Source organism: Arctopsyche grandis, chromosome 1 (assembly GCF_051622035.1).
Source record: "Arctopsyche grandis isolate Sample6627 chromosome 1, ASM5162203v2, whole genome shotgun sequence".
In the NCBI taxonomy this organism is placed as follows: domain Eukaryota; kingdom Metazoa; phylum Arthropoda; class Insecta; order Trichoptera; family Hydropsychidae; genus Arctopsyche; species Arctopsyche grandis.
The window spans coordinates 27,731,305-27,737,056 of record NC_135355.1 but is presented as its reverse complement, the minus strand read 5'-3'; the positions used below and the strand labels follow the sequence as shown (position 1 = coordinate 27,737,056).

General features: G+C 30.8%; 1 long non-coding RNA gene across 1 annotated transcript; it reads right to left on the bottom strand.

The window, feature by feature from the left end:
- Positions 1-2,097: 2,097 nt before the first annotated feature.
- On the bottom strand, positions 2,098-3,822 carry LOC143911305 (uncharacterized). Its single transcript, XR_013260563.1, has 4 exons — positions 3,699-3,822; positions 3,567-3,619; positions 3,301-3,459; positions 2,098-3,218 (listed from the first exon to the last, which is right to left on the bottom strand). It is a non-coding gene; the product is annotated as an uncharacterized LOC143911305 (long non-coding RNA).
- Positions 3,823-5,752: the final 1,930 nt, after the last annotated feature.

The following is a 5,752-nucleotide window of genomic DNA, read 5'->3' as shown; positions in this document are numbered from 1 at the left end:
TCGTGCTATTTATTATGTATAATAAAGATTGTGATTTTAAGTAAAAATAAAAAATAAAATCACCAAATTTAATGAACCGGAAGTGGGATTTTCTCCTATTAGAAAGGTCAAAAATGTTGTCGCCTGGATCCTGTCCACACCCCTGAACGTATTAAGCTGAAAATTTATATTCGTATTCTTTATGTACTAACTTAGATTTGGTAACGTTTTGGTCAGAATTCGTAAACCGAAAGTAGTATTTTTTATTAAAACAATATTTCATTATTTTATTTTGACCTTTTAAATTATTTTTATCGTCTTGATATTTAATGTGTATAATAATTATACTGATTTTAAATAATAAAAAAAATTTGAACAAAATCCGACAACCGGAAGTAGAACTTTTGTCTTGTGCAAGTTTCCATATATTTGCGCTCAATTTGTATCGCTATCATAGTTATTAGTTCAATATCGAATTTTGTTTTGTAACCTTTTTATATTCCTCAAATACATAGATAAAGTCATGGGTTGGACACACCCGAATTTTTTTAAATAGCATTGTAATGAACATATGTAAATTTGTATTTTATACATTAAAAAATGTCAAGGTATTTTAATACTTACTGCCATTCATGTACATGTATATCATACTAAGATCTAAAACAGCTGCACCTATCCACCGGGTATATTCTAGAGGGTTTCGGAAATCCTTCCATTGTTTGGTATTTAAGTCCAATCGTTCTCCATGCATTTCGTAACCAAAGTCCATATCAAAACCACCACCGAACCAGCGATCGACGAAGTCTTAAACATTTAATTGATTTTAAATATAAACTTCAACTGTTAAGATTTCGTTTTAATTGCATTCACTTCCATGCATTACAGGTTAAATCTTTTGATTTATTTACTGGAGGTGTTCAAAAGGTGGACGAAAATTATAATGATATTGGTACAGTTGAAAGTCCACTTATTCAGATTTGGATCATAAATCTCCAATGATTTTAAATATGTATAATCAGAAAATTCACCGTGAACTCCGCCAGCCACATACATTTTTCCTTCATATACATACATACATCACTAGCTTGGAGAACGAGTACCCAGCATTGGGGCCATACGACTCCAGCTGTCTGTATTTTTCATAACTTTACAGAAATACAAAACTCATACAAAAAATATGTATCGACAAAAATACAGAGACATAATTGTTTGAGAGTTGTAGAGTTGACAGTTGACAGTTGAGAGTTCAGTTCGTTTATACAAACCTCTCAACTGTAGCAATATCATTACAATTTTCTTCCACCTTGTGAACACCTCCAGAAATGTATATATAATCGCCAATTTTAGCTACACCCATGCTATCTTTCTTTTGCCCCATCGGTGTAAGTTTTTTTATTTCCTTTGTAACCAAATCAAATTCATGAAGGTGAATGCAATTAAAACGAAATCTTAACAGTTATAGTTCATATTTCAAATGATTTAAATATTTAAGACCTCATCGATCGCCTCTTGTTTATTTGATTTTCCTCCGAAAATATACAAATTTCCGTGTGAAACTATCGTCGAATAATCGATAGAAACATTTATATCAATTTCTATCAGCGTAGTCCACGTATGTATCATGTAATGGGTGATAGAATTGAACTGTACATTTATTCTGAAATAACGAATTTAGTGTACCATCAGATTGTGTATCATGCGCAACATCAAAATTTAACGTATTTAATAAAATGCATCGATATCTTACAGAATCCTGATTGAAAGATCCTACTGCTACTATTGCAACTGGGTAATTTGTTATCAGATGTTCTTTTCCTGGCAGAACTGAAAAGTTTATACATGCTATAAAAAACACAATTAGGCAATAATCAGACGTGCGTAGAACAATATCTGAAAGTTTGACGTAATTGTATTACCAAGGTTAACCAGAGACTTCTTCACCAGAAATGATATTGATGATTCCAACAATTTTTTCCCATTTTTTTATCGTTGCAAATTCATTGGTTTTTATATTAATTTCCAGACCCTTAAATATATTTAAAATAATGCACAAATTTTTAACGGATTAACGAAAAGTGAATATAAAATGATCAATTTTAAATTTCATAATGGCATAGCGAGTTACATATTAAATGGGGTCTCAAATATGACGTATCGTTATTATATTAAATATTTATCTTGAAAGCCTACGGGAGGAAATGAAAATATTATTTCCGAAAACAATAGCTTTTGACCACCATGGGTCATTATCGGAGTTGGTCATATTTGACTACTTTAATCTAATTGAAAACTGTCAATTACACCTCCTATAACGAATAGACTTCCATCGACAAATACAATCTTAATTACAAATAAAATTGCAATGTTGATAGTGAGGTTCATAATCTATGCATTGGTAGTTTTTATGAGAATCCAAATATTGTAAATTAATAATATATTTTAAGGCTATGGAGAGTGATTTTTAATTGTAATAAAATTTGTGTATAACACGCATTTTTTAACAATAATTTGGTCCTTTAAAATATGCAATACATCATGTGTTTATCCAATTAGGCACTTACATACATGGCATGGGTGTTCCAAAAGTTCAACTATTCGTTTTAGGGTCGTAAATCTCTAATGAATTACTACGATAATCCATTAACTTATTTATTCCTCCAGTGACGTAAATTTTTCCTTCCAATACATTAATAGTGTGCTTATATCATTTTTTGAGCATATGAGCCATAAATGTCCAGCTATCTGTTTTTGGGTCGTACCTTAAATTAAATGTAGATGATTATCATCATGGCTCATCAGTACTAAGCCCGCTTTAAAGGTCAAGGAATTCGACCCTCAAAGCCCTCAACATGAGGCCACCACCACCCCAACAAATACAATCTAAGAGACACTTTCGTCGGAGAACGAGACGGTTGTTCATGAATATCGCACAAGAACAACCGCACATCACTGCTCTAATGAAAAAAAACCACACTGTAACATACATAACCAAGTACAAAATAAACAACAACGGATGAACACATAAAGCACACATGCGTTAAATGTGAAATGGCTCATCAGTATGAAACATGCACTTGTAGAATGAGCGATGAACGAAAGTAAATTCAATAATACCTCTCAATTGTGTCAAGTATTTTAAAGCCTTCCCCACGACCACCAGTCACGTAAATATATCCATCAATTTCAACGATTTGTTCATAATTATTTTTTTTGCCCATCGGTGCCAGATTAGAACATGTCTATTTTGTCAAGTTGAAAACGACGACCTTGAATTTATGAAATTTAAATAATAATAATATTATGTAAGTTTTGCAGCAATACCTCATTCGAATATTCATCGGTGTTTGTTTTCCCACCGAACATTAATATTTTTCCATTGTACACAAAGGGCGAGCACATTTTTTTCGGTTGTAGATGAATTCTCGTAAAAATTAACCACAAATCTTTCTTCGGATCGTAAACTTCCACGACACACACTTTCTGGAAAATCAGTATTATTCGAAATATAATATTCAACTATTCTTAGCTGTGTGATGTTATATTTATTGTGTTTGTACCGGTTGTACAATGTCATATCCAAAACTTACCATTGTATATCTATGTACCGTTCATCCGACTTCGAACTGTCTCCCGTCGCTACCTGTGAAAATTAAAAAAATGAATGAAACACACATATGTTTATAATTTGACATCAGATTACTTGTCATTTAATATATTACCAGTTTCCGAATGACCAAAGGTTACAACAGCCAACAACGTTAAGACAAATACACTTTTAAAAACGATCATCTTGTATTTACAATATATAGGTATGTATGAAATAGGCAACGAACGGTTACTAATGCCATATTGTATTTTTCCATTGCGTTTTATATTTTTGTTTATCTCACTAACGCGTGACAGTCTATTTAAGATACTAACTAGATCAGAGGTCAGTGTTAAAAATATGTATATATTATGTTATAATAAATATGTGTGGATGTGTATTTTGGAAATCACTTGAATACGCATATAAAACTGAAACGTAATATCAGTTACTGAAGTGTTTATCGACATAATATAACATTTTTTTTTAATTTTTAAGTTGACCGGAAGTGGTACCTCCCGCTTATACATACATATTTAGTTGTTAATTTTTCAATTTGTTTTTAATTAAATTATCTCCTAAGCCGCTTATCGGATCGGATTGAATTTTGGATGATAAATTACATAAGCTTACATTTTGTTAATATTTTTACCTCAACAAAAAGTGTTACTACTACTTTAGAGACTTAGTAAAAGTACTGTACTGTACTTAAAACAAAAAGAGCTTGTGAAAAATCAGTAAGTGAGAATTTTTTCCTCTTAGAAAAACCAAAAATGTTGTGACAACAATACTTTACCTATACTACTGAAAGAACGTATTGGGCTAAAAATTTATATTTGTTTTCTTGATGTATTAGAACCTTCATATGTGCACATATGTAATTATGAAACTGGTCTGTCAAGAAAAAAAAATTTAAGTCGATTTTATCGTTTAATATCGGTTACATTGTAATATGGAATTGATTAAAAAAATATTTTTTTTAATCAATTCCATATTGTCGAATTTTGTTTTCTATATTTTTTATAAGGTCATAATAATCTAATCTTATAATATATAATTTCGAAAGAGACTTTTTATGTTTGTTACTATGTCAGGTTTAATGTGTGTAAGGTTTGGGTGGTAAAATCCGTGACGTTATCGAAAAAATCTAACTTTCTATGACGACGATATCGATTCCGTTTTCGACTACGATTCCGTTTCCAGATTACTTTTTCAGTTCCGGTTCTGAATTCCTGTTTCGTTTCATTGATCTGGATGCCTTTTTCATTCCCTGGTCCGGATTTCTTTTTCAGGTTCGGTTCCAGATTCCTTTTTCAGTTTCAGTTCCGGATTCCTTTTTCAGATTCGTTTTCAAATTCCTCTTTCAGTTCCGGATCTGGATTCCTTTTCGAGTTCCGGTTTCCTTATATAAAAAAATCGTCGTGTGCGTGTGTGTGTGTGTAATTCATCGCCTTGCTTTCAGTTGGCAACAGGCTTTAAAATATGTGGGGAAATTTTGCAGATGGTACCGAGTTGTTCTATGATCATTAAATTTAATCAAATTAAATTTGATCAAATAAATTTAATAAAAAACAAATGAACGTTTATTAGATTTATATTACAAATACCGAACGAACCCAGGTAAAACCACTAGTAATTTATACTCGTAACCACTAATAATTTACATTACATACAAGTGGGGACTTCAAATTTCAAATGCGCTTGGGGCCCCCCATTTACATACTTGATCCGCCACTATTATCTTGTATACGCTACTATTTACTGACAGCCGGGAAGGAAGTAGTAACTTTATTTAAAAGGTAAAAGTATTAAAAAGAAAATTGGAGTTATTCGAAGTAAAGTTTAGGTGTACCAAGTGAATAGTATTTTTTTAAAAGTTAGAAGTATTTGAAATAAGGTTCCGTGTATTTAGTGAATACTTTTAAAAATAAATTAATTATATACAATTATATATTCTCCTTTTTTATAATCCTCAAATAAATAGATAAAGTCATGGGTTGATTACATCCGAATTTTTTTTTAATTATTGTCTTGTCTTTAAATTGTATAAATGTATATTTATATAAATTTTATTAAAATTCATAGAAATTGTTTATTATTTAAAATTAAACTCTCCATAAAAATAGATGATAAATAGACGCTAAAATTGAACATTTTTAATGTCCTAAAACGCTATAATGCAAAATG